The sequence below is a fragment of the Schistocerca nitens genome, chromosome 2 (genome assembly GCF_023898315.1).
Source record: "Schistocerca nitens isolate TAMUIC-IGC-003100 chromosome 2, iqSchNite1.1, whole genome shotgun sequence".
NCBI lineage: Eukaryota > Metazoa > Arthropoda > Insecta > Orthoptera > Acrididae > Schistocerca > Schistocerca nitens.
The window spans coordinates 589514596-589531059 of NC_064615.1; the positions used below are offsets into that span (position 1 = coordinate 589514596).

The 16464-nt window shown below is 47.8% G+C and overlaps 1 long non-coding RNA gene and 1 other non-coding gene across 2 annotated transcripts in view; both read left to right on the plus strand.

Annotated features, from left to right (window-relative positions):
* Window positions 1–16464, plus strand: part of LOC126234507 (uncharacterized) — a 149107-nt gene that overhangs the window by 59835 nt on the left and 72808 nt on the right. The window lies entirely within an intron of this gene.
* Window positions 2577–2651, plus strand: Trnap-cgg (transfer RNA proline (anticodon CGG)). The gene has a single exon. It is a non-coding gene; the product is annotated as a tRNA-Pro (tRNA).

The window sequence follows — 16464 nt, forward strand, 5'->3', positions numbered from 1 at the left end:
AACCCTCAGTTCCGGCGGGATTGGTTTGAAGTTGAGAGCCATGTCTGCGGTAGCGTAGCCACTGACAGGGTCACACAAACCGAAATGATCTCAAGTAAGGAGCCAGACAGTGTGTCCCACAACACAGGGTAGGGCGGGCTCTGGAGGCGCAGTGAAGTCAGCTTTTGTAAAGGATATAACACCAACAGAAAATCAGGTATACAGTACTGCAGTGCCCAGTGTTGTTCAGAAGTGAGATGTAGTGTTTCTTCGGACGTGCATGCGTGTCTGAAGGAACGGGCACTACGGCTACTGCAGCCGTTATGAAATAAGTAAAATGTATTCGCAGTTGCGAATTTGGACAACCATCAGCCGTATAATCGAATGACGACAGTGAAAATTTGTGCCGGACAAGGACTCGAACCCGGATTTTCCTATTATCGCCTTACCATTGGGCTATCCGAGAAAGTCTCCCGAACATACCGAAACTTCCACATGTCGTCAACCATGTGTCTAAAACCTGCACTCTTACGTTGATTATGTATGTTCCCGTACAGGGGAAACATTTTAATGAAAGTCACTCGCTCGGTGTCGGCGGATAAATACGGTGTTGCAGTGCCTCTGTATTGTTCAGAAATACGATGCCATGTTTCTTCGGACGGTCACAGTGGCGACAATAGCCGTTCTAAAATACGTGAAAGGTATGCGCAGTTGCTAATACGGACAATCTTCAGACCAAGGTATTTGTAGCTGTTGCACATCTTCACCATCCTAACTTAAAGCATGTTAATTGCATCCTCTCTTCTTGTGTTATGGTCATGGATTGCTTCTTAGGTCGTACTAAAATCGTGTTTTCCTTAACAAAGAAAAGGCAGTTATAGATGTAAAGGCTAGGTGCTGTCATTACACGAGGGTCATCCCAAAAGTAAGGTCTCCTATTTTTTGATAAGTACAGAACTCTGTTTGTGTGGCAGTTGGTCACACTGTTATGAAGACTGCTTCACGACCGCTACGGTCGCAGGTTCGAATCCTGCCTCTGGCATGGATGTGTGTGATGTCCTTAGGTTAGTTAGGTTTAAGCCGTTCTCAGTTCTAGGGGACTGATGACCTCAGAAGTTAAGTCCCATAGCGCTCAGAGCCATTTGAACCATTTTTGAACTGGTTCACGCGCTGTGTGTAAACATGCGCATACCGCGCTGAGGCGCTGTCTTGGCTTGGCAGCCGCAGAGAATGGAGCTCCAGTTGGATGTTACCGCCAAGTGCGAATTGAGCGCAGTTATTCGATTTTTGAATGCAAAGGGCACTGCGCCGATTGAAATCCATCGCCAATTGACGGAAGTGCATGGTGAGTCGTGCATGGATATCAAATTCAATTCAGAACCGGAGAAGAGGAATGTTGAGCAAGGGCGTAAACATTCTCCATGACAACGTTCGCCCACACATCGCTCGGCAAATCGTTGCTCTTCTGCAACAGTTTCAGTGGAACATAATCACCCACCCACCCTTTAGTCCTGACTTGGCGCTCAGTGACTATCACCTGTTCAAAATGGCTATGAGCACTATGGGACTCAACTGCTGAGGTCATTAGTCCCCTAGAACTTAGAACTAGTTAAACCTAAGGACATCACAAACATCCATGCCCGAGGCAGGATTCGAACCTGCGACCGTAGCGGTCTTGCGGTTCCAGACTGCAGCGCCTTTAACCGCACGGCCACTTCGGCCGGCATCACCTGTTCCCTAGGTTAAAAGAACATTAAGCCGGAAAGCGATTCAGATCCGACGACGAGGTGAAAGAAGAGGTTCATAACTTTCTGAAGAGCATGGCGGCGAGCTGGTATCACATGGGCATACAAAAACTGCCACAGCGTCTACAAAAATGCATCGACAGAAATGGTGATTATGTCGAAAAATAGCTAAATGTTCAAACTGTAAACTATTGTAAACCACTGTAGAAATAAAGAGGTCTATGTACTTATAAAACAATCTGAGACCTTACTTTTGGGATTACCCTCGTAGAAAGCACTTTCAAGTACTCACTATATGATTCACGTGTGCTGAATCCCACAATACAACCCATAGCTTTCCGATGTTGCAGTGTCTTTAATTCCGCCAGTACCTCGTCTCCTACCTTCCAAACTTCACAGAAGCTCTCCTGCGAACCATGCAGAACTAGCACTCCTGAAAGAAAGGATATTGCGGAGACATGGCTTAGCCACAGCCTGGGGGATGTTTCTAGACTGAAATTTTCACTCTACAGAGGAGTGTGCGCTGATATGAAACTTCCTGGCAGATTAAAACTGTGTGCCGGACCGAGACTCGAACTCGGGACCTTTGCCTTTCGCGGGCAAGCGCTCTACCGACTGAGCTACCCAAGCACGACTCACGGCCCCATCCTCACAGCTTTAATTCCGCCAGTACCTCGAGTGAAAATTTCATTCTAGAACATCCCCCAGGCTGTGGCTAAGCCATGTCTCCGCAATATCCCTTCTTTCAGGAGTGCTAGTTCTGCATGGTTCGCAGGAGAGCTTCTGTAAAGTTTGGAAGGTAGGAGACGAGGTACTGCCGGAATTAAGGCTGTGAGGACGCGGCGTGAATCGTGCTTGGGTAGCTCAGTCGGTAGAGCGCTTGCCCGCGGAAGGCAAAGGTCCCGAGTTCGAGTCTCGGTCCGGCACACAGTTTTAATCTGCCAGGAAGTTTCAGACAGACACGTTATTTACACTACAGGCCGGCCGATGTGGCCGAGCGGTTCTAGGCGCTTTAGTCCGGAACCGCGTGACCGCTACGGTCGCAGGTTCGAATCCTGCCTCGGGCATCGATGTGTGTGATGTCCTTTGGTTAGTTAGTTTTAAGTAGTTCTAAGTTCTAGGGGACTGATGACCTGAGATGTTAAGTCCCATAGTGCTCAGAGCCATTTGAACCATTTTTTTATGTACACTACTGGCCATTAAAATTGCTACACCACGAAGATGACGTGCTACAGACGCGAAATTTAACCGAAAGGAAGACGATGCTGTGATATGCAAATGATTAGCTTTTCAGAGCATTCACAGAAGGTTGGCCACGGTGGCGACCCCTACAACGTGCTGACATGAGGAAAGTTTCCAACCGATTTCTCATTAACAAACAGCAGTTGACCGGCGTTGCCTGGTGAAACGTTGTTGTGATACCTCGTGTAAGGAGGAGAAATGCGTACCATCACGTTTCCGACTTTGACAAAGGTCGGATTGTAGCCTATCGCGATTGCGGTTTATCGTATCGCGACATAGCTGCTCGCGTTGGTCGAGATCCACTGACTGTTAGCAAAATATGGAATCGGTGGGTTCAGGAGGGTAATACGGAACGCGCCGTGCTGGATCCCAACGGCCTCGTATCACTAGCAGTCGAGATGACAGGCATCTTATCCGCACGGCTGTAACGAAGCGTGCAGCCACGTCGCGATCCCTGAGTCAACAGATGGAACGTTTGCAAGACAACAACCATCTGCACGAACAGTTCGATGACGTTTGCAGCAGCATGGACTATCAGCTCGGAGACCATGGCTGTGGTTACCCTTGACGCTGCATCACAGACAGGAGCGCCTGTGATGGTGTACTCAACGATGAACCTGGGTGCACGAATGGAAAAACGTCGTTTTTTCGGATGAATCTAGGTTGTGTTTACAGCATCATGATTGTCGCATCCGTGTTTGGCGACATCGCGGTGGACGCGTGTATTCGTCATCGCCATATTGGTGTATCACCCGGCGTGATGGTATGGGGTGCCATTGGTTACACGTCTCGGTCACCTCTTGTTCGCATTGACGGCATTTTGAACAGTGGACGTTACATTTCAGATGTGTTACGACCCGTGTCTCTACCCTTCATTCGATCCCTGCGAAACCCTACATTTCAGCAGGATAATGCACGGCCGCATGTTGCGGGTCCTGTACGGGCCTTTCTGGATGCAGAAAATGTTCGACTGCTCCCCTGGCCAGCGCATGCTCCAGATCTCTCACCAATTCAAAACGTCTGGTCAATGGTGACCGAGCAAAAGTGGCTCTGAGCACTATGGGACTTAACGTCTGAGGTCATCAGTCCCCTAAAACTTAGAACTGCTTAAACCTAACTAACCTAAGAAGATCACACACATCCATGCCCGAGGCAGGATTCGAACCTGCGACCGTAGCGGTCGTACGGTTCCAGATTGAAGCGCCTAGAACCACTCGGGTATCCGAGCAACTGGCTCGTCACAATACGTCAGTCACTACTCTTGATGAACTGTGGTATCGCGTTGAAGCTGCAATACCAGTACACGCCATCCAAACTCTGTTTGACTCAATGCCCAGGCGTATCAAGGCCGTTATTACGGCCAGAGGTGGTTGTTCTGGGTACTGATTTCTCAGGATCTATGCACCCAAATTGCGTGAAAATGAAATCACATGTCAGTTCTAGTATAATGTATTTAGTCCAACGAATACCCATTTATCATCTGCATTTCTTCTTGGTGTAGCGATTTTAATGGCCAGTAGTGTATGAGCCACGCATCACCCGCTCGATGCAGAAGGTATCGCCAGATAAAGCAGAACAGCAACAGCCACCGCAGCCGAACGGATGGATGCTGATCCACGAGTCGTGCCAACCCAAGCTTTCCTCTAGGAAGGCTCAGAGAAGTCGGGTCTACACTCACACTCTGACACGGAGACGCACGTCCGGAAGAAGCGTTCGCCCCGCAAGCGCAAGAAACGCCGACGGACGCATTCTGACGACTGTCTCTTGCGGACAGACACACACGATCGTACTGATTTCGACAGTGTCGTGGACGCTGCTGCTACGGAGGCGTCGACCGACACTGTTCCGCCTTTAGGAACTGAACCGATGGATTATTCTTCTTCTGGACACCCGTTCGGAGATGGAAGGGGTGATGGAACACCGTCTAGCAGCGAGGAACCACGACAAGGGTCTCTTTGGTAGCCGATTTACCACACCGACAGTCTCTCTCCAGTGACTCGTGGGGGGACGCCGTAGAAGACGACTCTTTGGCGGGCACATCACTTGTCGGAGAGCGGCAGTTACACAATACTCCCCATCTCCTGCGGGCTGCATAGGGTGGCGTTGGGGTGGCTAAACTTGTCACCGCTGCGTACACCGATGACTGCCGCTGCCTTCGAGGGCGCGCGAAGCTGTCATTGCTACGCGGCACACTTTATGCGGCCGACATTGACGTGGCCTTCTTGCCGGAGGTATACGTTCTTGGCTTCCTAGACATCTACGGATACACGACGTGCATATCACACGAGTCGGTTACAGGCAGTGGCGTCGCAATACTTCTTAAAGAAGGTTTAACAGCCACCGATATGAGATACCTACCGAATGCCAGGGGCATGACGCTTACGGTCCAAGGGATGCACCTCGTCAATGTTTACGTACCGTCCGGTACCAGCAAGAGGCATGAACGTCCACTATTCGTCACTGAGGAATTAACACGATTATGCCAAGGCAGGTTATATGATATAGTGATTGGGGGCGATTTTAATTGTACACATTTGGCCAAGGACCAAATTCCTACGCATTCATCACGCCCAGCACTCGGCGCTGTCATTCGCGAGCTCGGTTTGGTAGATACTTCTACATCTACATCTACATCTATACTCCGCGAGCCACCTTACGGTGTGTGGCGGAGGGTACTTATTGTACCACTATCTGATCCCCCCTTCCCTGTTCCATTCACGAATTGTGCGTGGGAAGAACGACTGCTTGTAAGTCTCCGTATTTGCTCTAATTTCTCGGATCTTTTCGTTGTGATCATTACGCGAGATATATGTGGGCGGTAGTAATATGTTGCCCATCTCTTCCCGGAATGTGCTCTCTCGTAATTTCGATAATAAACCTCTCCGTATTGCGTAACGCCTTTCTTGAAGTGTCCGCCACTGGAGCTTGTTCAGCATCTCCGTAACGCTCTCGCGCTGACTAAATGTCCCCATGACGAATCGCGCTGCTTTTCGCTGGATCATGTCTATCTCTTCTATTAATCCAACCTGGTAAGGGTCCCATACTGATGAGCAATACTCAAGAATCGGACGAACAAGCGTTTTGTAAGCTACTTCTTTCGTCGATGAGTCACATTTTCTTAGAATTCTTCCTATGAATCTCAACCTGGCGCCTGCTTTTCCCACTATTTGTTTTATGTGATCATTCCACTTCAGATCGCTCCGGATAGTAACTCCTAAGTATTTTACGGTCGTTACCGCTTCCAATGATTTACCACCTATGGCATAATCGTACTGGAATGGATTTCTGCCCCTATGTATGCGCATTATATTACATTTATCTACGTTTAGGGAAAGCTGCCAGCTGTCGCACCATTCATTAATCCTCTGCAGGTCTTCCTGGAGTACGTACGAGTCTTCTGATGTTGCTACTTTCTTGTAGACAACCGTGTCATCTGCAAATAGCCTCACGGAGCTACCGATGTTGTCAACTAAGTCATTTATGTATATTGTAAACAATAAAGGTCCTATCACGCTTCCTTGCGGTACTCCCGAAATTACCTCTACATCTGCAGATTTTGAACCGTTAAGAATGACATGTTGTGTTCTTTCTTCTAGGAAATCCTGAATCCAATCACAAACCTGGTCCGATATTCCGTAAGCACGTATTTTTTTCACTAAACGTAAGTGCGGAACCGTATCAAATGCCTTCCTGAAGTCCAGGAATACGGCATCAATCTGCTCGCCAGTGTCTACGGCACTGTGAATTTCTTGGGCAAATAGGGCGAGCTGGGTTTCACATGATCTCTGTTTGCGGAATCCATGTTGGTTATGATGAAGGAGATTTGTATTATCTAAGAACGTCATAATACGAGAACACAAAACATGTTCCATTATTCTACAACAGATTGACGTAAGTGAAATAGGCCTATAATTATTCGCATCTGATTTATGACCCTTCTTGAAAATGGGAACGACCTGTGCTTTCTTCCAGTCGCTAGGTACTTTACGTTCTTCCAGAGATCTACGATAAATTGCTGATAGAAAGGGGGCAACTTGGAATATCATCTAAGCTGATGGACAGGGTTTCACGCACTTTACGGAACATTTGTCTAGAACTGATAGGATATATACCTTAAGCGCTCTCAGGGATACGGTCACAGAACTACTTACATCTGTACCATCACGCTTCGAGGCCAACAAGTATGGCGCAGCGCAGCTCTTGGAAATCTAACATTGCTCACCTGACCTCACCGGAATGTCAAGCGGCGTTGGGTGACACGTGGTGACTGTGGCTACGACGACGAGGAGCGTATACGTCTGCTTTACGGTGGTGGCTGAACTGTGCCAAGCCGAGCCTTCGACGCACCATGAAGGCGTTTAGTAGGAAAGCTGCAGCATGGAGGCGCAGCACTACAGAGTTCTATTACGCCGTCCTCAGGGAGTGATCCGTTATGCCCCCGTCACTGGACAGCCAGATGACTGTCAACCGAGGAACAGCGAAGATTGTGAAGTTGACAGCTCAACATCTAGAAGAGACCATCATTCGTACACCTCAAACGGTCAGCATCGCCAACGAACGGCCCTCCATGTACCTTATAGCCATGGAAAGAAAGCGTAGACACAGGATCCTTGAGGTGACGACAGAAGATGGCAATCCGTCACGCCACGCAAAGAGACATAAGCAGTGTATACTTAACTCATTATTTCACCTATACACAGAGAAGAGGGCTGATCCAGAGATCATTACTGCTGTCGCCGGTTCGACACACGCCACGATTACTCCGAACTCCAACAGGAACTGCTAGAACCGGTGACTGAAGAAGAAGTGTTGGATGCCATAGGAAAAGGGACACCCAATAAGTCACCAGGACCGGATGGGTTACCCTTGGCATTTTATAGGACGTTCCAGAGGCTATTGGTGCCCTGTTGGACTATTTTACGCCAAGAGCTGCAACTTCTGGCTGCTTTGTGGAAGGTATCATCATCCCAATCCGTATACGTCGTGGAGGATCACCTGTTACGGACTACCGACCGTTAACTTTGTTGAACAGTGATATGAAAATCTTCACACATCTACTGGCAGCTCGAATTCGGCATATGGTGTCTCGTGTCCTATCAATGGATCCGGCATCGATGGGTGGAACGTATAATACCGACGCCGCCCTGTGTCGCGACAGAGACCTGATTGCCCTCGCTAAGGTGCATCATGTACCGGGAGGGCTGGCTGCGATAGACTTAAGTCAAGCATCTGCTCTTCAGAATATGTATTACATGGTCGCCTTCGTCGAGGTGGTACTCCGCCTCCTACGTGGAGCAACATCGAAAGTGCTTGTCAACGGTAGACTGTCGAACACGTTGCACATTTGCCGTATAAATGTACATAAATCGATGGACTTAAATATTGGCACTGGGATGACACCTGCAAGCGTCGCCCATTCAGACTGTGCGATAAATTCTGCTGTCTTGGTATCGACTTCACGGACAACATCTCACGCACGACGACCATTAATTAACGAAGCCTCTTGCAGCACATCCGTACTGAACTTATGGATCATCGTCTCCGTGCTTTGGACCTTCATCAACGGACCGAATTTGTTGATGTCTACCAGGCATCACGAATTCCGCTTGTAGGGCAAACACTACTGATGCCTAAACACATAGCCCGGAGCGCCATGGCGGCATTCGCTTCATTTGTCAGCGCTGGGATGATATTTAAGGTTCGATACGACTCCCTCATTCTTCATAAAGAAGGGGGCGGACTTGGTCTTGTCAGTGTTAATGATCGAGCAGTGTCTCTATCCGTTAGTATGCACCTCCAGCTTTGGCGGCGATGCCCGACCAGCCTCACGGGCTTACTGATGAAGCCTCTGGCACAATCTTCCCTTGACTGTCCGGTGGCGCTTACTGAGATAACGGTGCCATTTTGTTACTTTGGGAGGTTTTATCTGGAATATAGCTACCTAAAGGAAGTTCCCGTCTCTCGCTTACCAACGGCCAGTGACACATATCGCACACTAGGATCCATCTTGCAGATTCGCCTTTATGTGTGAACTGCAGCGTCCAGGGTACGGACGAACAATGGCTACATTGTAGGCCGGCTGAAATCTGGTATTTTGTTCGTCAGATTTTGGCTCTCTTTTTACGGAAATCGCCCCGTCGATTTCCGCACTCTCCTCTACCCGGACGCTGTTTATTATCCGAGGACGAAAAACAACGCTATCACGTGGATCAGAGGTCACTATTGTGAAGAACCCTAAGTACAATCGATACTTTTCGAACTTCTTGCGGACCATCCGCCTCGTAGCTGGATTATTCATCGCAGGAGATAAATTTGATACATTCACACGTAGGAGATTGAGGAGACAAGGGTGCCTACACGACATTACGAGAAGACATTCCATGAAGACGGGACGGCGGCGTCCGTGGAGTATCGGCGTCGCATCTGTATGTTAGAAAAGTGTAACTTAGTGTTTTGGTGTCTTTTTTTAAGGGACAAGTGAGAGAAAGAGCGGATTTACTTTTTGTCAGTAAATGAATCAACATCCTCCAGTGGCCATTTACCCCTTCCATATGTTCCTGTGTGGCGACGGAGACATCGTGACCAGGCCTCGTAAAATGAACCCCGCTCACTTTGCCCCCGAGACCATTCCTTCTATTCCTTTACGCTATGGTAAAAAAATAAAGTGGTTAGCGTACGGGACAAAAGAATGCTAAGGCGACTGCTTGTGATAAGAGGGAAATCCGGGTTCTAGCTGTTGTTGTTCCTTTATACGGCTGATGGTTATCCATATTCGCAACTGTCAGGCAGGTCATGATACCCAGAGATGGCAAGCCCATCACGCGACTTAACCTGAGCACGCTCGTAACGCATGTAGGAAACGTAGCATTTGAATTCATCCGCAATTTTGTTTCCAATGGGCCCGCAGCTCGATATAAGTCGTGTAAACACATTATGAATTAAGTCCAAAAAGCTGCTTCTTTTTTTGAGATTTTATTTAATCTCGACAGGCCTGTTTCAACACTATTGCCATCATTAGGCGATGTGAAAGTAATGGTTTTATTATACACTATTTTCTAGGGCAGACGGTAGCCTACTTGTCATGTATGAGACTGACAACCATACATTCATGGAATTCTTAACTTACCTGTAACATGGCTGGTTAGTCACTTAAGCCTTTTTATTACGTCTATTGAAGTTATTTTATGACGTAGCTTTCATAGGCTATATTTGTTGGAAGTTATAGCGTGATTTTATTTGTTACACACAACAAATAAAATTCAGGCTATAACTACCAACAAATATAGCCTATGAAAGCTACGTCATAAAATAACTTTAAAAGACGTAAAAAGAACGCTTAAGTGACTAACCAGCCATGTTACAGGTAAGTTAAGAATTCCATGAATATATGGTTGTCAGTCTCATACATGACAAGTAGGCTACCGTCTGCCCTAGAAAACAGTATATAATAAAACCATTACTTTCACATCGCCTGATGATGGCAATAGTGCTGAAACAGGCCTGTCGTGATTAAATAAACATCTAAAAAAAAGCAGCTTAATTCATAGTGTCTTTATTCATCCGCAATTTTGAAAAGTATACGTCTTTTACAGTTGATTTGACAGCTATAATACCAACATACTCTCACTTAGATCTGTGATTGTGAACAAGGAGATTTAGACTATGGCTATGCGAGTTGTTTAAAAAAGAGGAATGTTTCTTTTATCCGTTTTCGATTACGATCGAGAAGTCACTATTTTTGATACTTTTTTTTACACTCAGAACCTAATGATCACATCAACCTTGTGCGGATAGACAGTGAAACATTTTTATAACTAGTTCAGAGTTACTTCACACTCACATTGAAAAAGACGATACATGTTTGCGATGAACTATTTTCTTCTACCTGCTCCTAGTGACAGTTCATTAAAACACAACCTAGGAACATATAGCCCACATTGTCCATGGAAGAACCGAAGAAATCCATTTCTTTCACTTCATAGTGCTCCCGCTTATATGTTATGGGTGCTATCGACAGGGGATGTCAAATTGATTCCATATTTTTAGATTTCCAGAAGGCTTTCGATACCGTTCCTCACAAGCGTCTTTTGATCAAACTGCGTGCCTATGGAATATCGCCTCAGTTGTGCGACTGGATTCGTGATTTCCTGTCAGAAAGGTCACAGATCGTAGTAATAGATGGAAAGTCATCGAATAAAACAGAAATAACATCCGGCGTTCCCCAAGGAAGTGATATAGGCCTTCTATTGTTCCTGATCTATATTAACGACATAGGAGACAATCTCAGTAGCCGTTTTAGATTGTTTGCAGATGATGCTGTGATTTACCGTCTTGTAAAGTTATCAGATGACCCAAACGAATTGCAAAATTATTTAGATAAGACTTCTGTATGGTGCGAAAAGTGGCAATTGACCCTGAGTAAAGAAAAGTGTGAAGTTATTCACATCAGTACTAAAAGAAATCCGCTAAATTTCGATTACGCGGTAAGTCACACAAATCTGAAGGCTGTAAATTCAACTAAATACTTAGTGATTACAATTACCTAAATTGGAACGATCACATAGATAATGTTCTGGGTAGAGCAAACCAAAGATTGCGATTCATTGGCAGAACTCTTAGGAGGTGCAACAGGTCTACTATAGAGACTGCTTACTCCACGCTTGTCCGCCCTATTCTGGAGTATTGCTGTGCGGTGTGGGATCCGCATCAGATGGGACTGACGGATGACATCGCGAAGTAGGGGAGATAGTGATACGTGAATTCGAGTGTCTATCATTAAAACAAAGGAGTTTTTCGTTTCGACGGCCGGCCAGAGTGGCCGTGCGGTTCTAGGCGCTACAGTCTGGAACCGAGCGACCGCTACGGTCGCAGGTTCGAATCCTGCCTCGGGCATGGTTGTGTGTGATGTCCTTAGGTTAGTTAGGTTTAATTAGTTCTAAGTTCTAGGGGACTGATGACCTCAGAAGTTAAGTCGCATAGTGCTCAGAGCCATTTGAACCACTTTTTTCGTTGCGACGGGATCTTCTCGTGAAATTTCAATCACCAGTTTCCTCCTCCGATTGCGAAAACATTCTGTTGGCATCCACCTACATGGGGAGAAGTGATCATCACGATAAAATAAGAAAAATCAGGGCTCGCACAGAAAAATTTAAGTGCTCGTTTTTCCCGCGCGCCGTTCGAAAGTGGAACGGTAGAGAGACAGCTTGAAGGTGGTTCATTGAACCCTCTGCCAGGCACTTTGTTGTGAATAGCAGAATAATCAAGTAGATGTAGATGTAGTGATTTGATGCATAACCTCCTTCTGGCGTAATGTATGGCTCGGAAAGATGTGATACGTCTACCATTTTGGCAATAGTCAGTGCTACTTTCCCTTTATCCTTGATGGCTTCCATAGTTGAGGAAAGCCGAGACAGCCGGCCGGTGTGGCCGAGCGGTTCTAGGTGCTTCAGTCTGGAGCGGAACCGATGACCGTAGCAGTCTGGTCCCTTTAATCCCACAAACCAACCAACCAATCAGTCTGGAGCCGCGAGACCGCTACGGTCGCAGGTTCGAATCCTGCCTCGGGCATGGATGTGTGTGGTGTCCTTAGGTTAGTTAGGTTTAAGTAGTTCTAAGTTCTAGGGGACTGATGACCTCAGAAGTTAAGTCGCATAGTGCTCAGAGCCATTTGAACCACTTTTTTCGTTGCGACGGGATCTTCTCGTGAAATTTCAATCACCAGTTTCCTCCTCCGATTGCGAAAACATTCTGTTGGCACCCACCTACATGGGGAGAAGTGATCATCACGATAAAATAAGAAAAATCAGGGCTCGCACAGAAAAATTTAAGTGCTCGTTTTTCCCGCGCGCCGTTCGAAAGTGGAACGGTAGAGAGACAGCTTGAAGGTTGTTCATTGAACCCTCTGCCAGGCACTTTGTTGTGAATAGCAGAATAATCAAGTAGATGTAGATGTAGTGATTTGATGCATAACCTCCTTCTGGCGTAATGTATGGCTCGGAAAGATGTGATACGTCTACCATTTTGGCAATAGTCAGTGCTACTTTCCCTTTATCCTTGATGGCTTCCATAGTTGAGGAAAGCCGAGACAGCCGGCCGGTGTGGCCGAGCGGTTCTAGGTGCTTCAGTCTGGAGCGGAACCGATGACCGTAGCAGTCTGGTCCCTTTAATCCCACAAACCAACCAACCAATCAGTCTGGAGCCGCGAGACCGCTACGGTCGTAGGTTCGAATCCTGCCTCGGGCATGGATGTGTGTGGTGTCCTTAGGTTAGTTAGGTTTAAGTAGTTCTAAGTTCTAGGGGACTGATGACCTCAGATGTTAAGTCCTATATTGCTCAGAGCCATTAGAATCATTTTTGAAAGCCGAGATACAGTGAGACAAACTGTAATAAAACAATTTTTCACTACTCATATGCGGCGAATGATCGACACACACAACGTCCGCCTTCTTGTCAATCTTCCCGTCAATAAAATTTTCTGACAGACACGTCAGTCACGATCTATGCTTGAGAAACATGTCAAAAAGCACTGTACACGGTCAAATATTTGGCAAGCATAGTTAAGATTGACAGAATGCTTGATCGTCTACGGGGGCCTTTTGAACTGTACTTGTGGCTGCCAGCCGACTGTGACGCGTGTTCAGAGATTCTGCTCCGCCGTGGAACTGGGTCTCCCCTGGTGGCTCACTCACCTGAACAGTCATCCGTGACAGATGGTGACGCCGGGGAACAGCGCCGGATGTGGAAAGCTGTTGGCAAACCGAAAGCGGCTGCGGTACCCGGAGATGGGTGCGCCGTCACACGCCACGCGTCCAGCCGCCTGTCGCACGCGCGGCCGTGTCGTGGGCCGCATCCCTCCCGCTGGGGCGCTTTCGCCTCTAGGCAGAGGAAAGCGGCCACCGGCCGCGTACTCAGCTCTCTGACGCATTCGTTCCGCACTGCCCGTCTTTCTAAAGGTACGTTTACGCGGGCACTTTGCCGACAATATAGCTCGCCACTGTAGCTCGGAAACATCGCTGCCCACAGTAACTGCAGTCAAATGTACAGTTATGTTACCGGCCTCTGCTGCTCAGCATCGTTTGCGGCAATACATTTCGGGGCCCGAGGGTTTTACTCGAGCCATATTAAGATGCGGAACAGACCCGCCAGGGTAGCCGAGAGCGCTAACTTGTTGCTTCCTGGACTCGGGTAGGCGCGCCGGCCCCCGGATCGAATCCGACCGGCGAATTACCGACGAGAGCCGGTGTGCCGGCCAGCCTGGATGTGGTTTTTCGGCGGTTTCCCACATCCCGCTAGATGAATACTTGGCTGGTCCCCACGTTCCGCCTCGGTTACACAGCTCGCAAACATCTGAACACATTCACACTATTTCATGGGTTCCACTAGACACAGACAGTTCGGGTACAGTATTTCCGTCCTGGGGGTACGGGGTGGCGGCAGGAAGGGCATCCGGCCACCCGTTAAAATTAACATGCCACATCCGATTAACCATGGACGGACCCTGCGTAACTGCGGGACAAGGCGCAAGCGACAGAATAGCGATAGAATATTAAGATGTGGAACAGACGGACGCGAGATAGTAGAAATGACTGTGGCTCGTCCGCATTTGCATTCCACAAGCAAGGAAGTTAGCAAGGAAAAGAGACTAGGCCTTCGCGCACGTGTTCACTTTTAAATAGGCGAACTGCTTCCGAAACTGTTAACTCGCGAACTTATTCTGGACACCGCAGGGGCAAGGGGAGGGGGGACAAAAAGATGGAAACACCTTAAAACACAAGACATTACCATGCCTAATATGATGTAGGAAACCAGCTGGCATTCAAAACCGCTTCCAGTAGTCTCGGTGTCGATAAATACAGATCTTGTACACTACTGGCCATTAAAATTGCTACACCAAGAAGAAATGCAGATGATAAACGGATATTCATTGGACAAATATGTTATACTAGAACTGACATGTGATTACATTTTCACGCAATTTGGGTGCATAGATACTGAGAAATCAATACCCAGAACAACAGCCTCTGGCCGTAATAACGGCCTTGATACGCCTGGGTATTGAGTCAAACAGAGCTTGGAGGCGTGTACAGGTACAGCTGCCCATGCAGCTTCAACGCGATACCACAGTTCATCAAGAGTAGTGACTGGCGTATTGTGACGAGCCAGTTGCTCGGCCACCATTGACCAGACGTCTTCAGTTGCTAAGAGATCTGGAGAATGCGCTGGCCAGGGCAGCAGTCGAACATTTTCTGTATCCAGAAAGGCCCGTACAGGACCTGCGACATGCGGTCATGCATTATCCTGCTGAAATGTAGGGTTTCGCAGGGATCGAATAAAGGGTAGAGACACGGGTCGTAACATATCTGAAATGTAACAACGTCCACTGTTGAAAGTGCCGTCAATGCGAACAAGAGGTGACCGAGACATGTAACCAATGGCACCCCATACCATCACGCCGGGTGATACGCCACTATGGCGATGACGAATACACGCTTCCAATGTGCGTTCACCGCGATGTCGCCAAACACGGATACGACCATCATGATGCTGTAATCAGAACCTGAATTCATCCGAAAAAATGACGTTTTGCCATTCGTGCACCCAGGTTCGTCGTTGAGTACACCATCACAGGCGCTCCTGTCTGTGATGCAGCGTCAAGGGTAACCGCAGCCACGGTCTCCGAGCTGATAGTCCATGCTTCTGCAAACGTCGTCGAACTGTTCGTGCAGATGGTTGTTGTCTTGCAAACGTCCTCATCTGTTGACTCAGGGATCGAGACGTGGCTTCACGATCCGCTACAGCCATGCGGATAAGGTGCCTGTCATCTCGACTGCTAGTGATACGAGGCCGTTGGGATCCAGCACGGCGTTCCGTATTAACCTCCGGAACCCATCGATTCCATATTCTGCTAACAGTCACTGGATCTCGACCAACGCGAGCAGCAGTGTCGCGATACGATAAACCGCAATCGCGATAGGCTACAATCCGACCTTTGTCAAAGTCGGAAACGTGATGGTATGCATTTCTGCTCCTTACACGAGGTATCACAACAACGTTTCACCAGGCAACGCCGGTCAAATGTTGTTTTTGTATGAGAAATCGGTTGGAAACTTCCCTGATGTCAGCACGTTGTAGGTGTCGCCACCGGTGCCAAACTTGTGTGAATGCTCTGAAAAGCTAATCATTCGCATCCCACAGCAGCTTCGTCCTGTCTGTTAAATTTCGCGTCTGTAGCACGTCATCTTTGTGTTGTAGCAATTTTAATGGCCAGTAGTGTATTTTTTAAATTGTACTCTTATACCATTCTTCCTGCAAAATAGGTGCAAGTTCAGGCAACGACGCTCCAGGTGGGTAGCGATCATGCATACTTATATCCAAAGTAGACCACAAAGGGTCAACATTATTGAGAGCTGGTGAGTGCGGTGGCCAGGGGAAACGCGACGGTTCATCCTCGCGCTCACAAAACCAGTCCTGCACTATGAGAGCTGTGAGAACAGGCGCC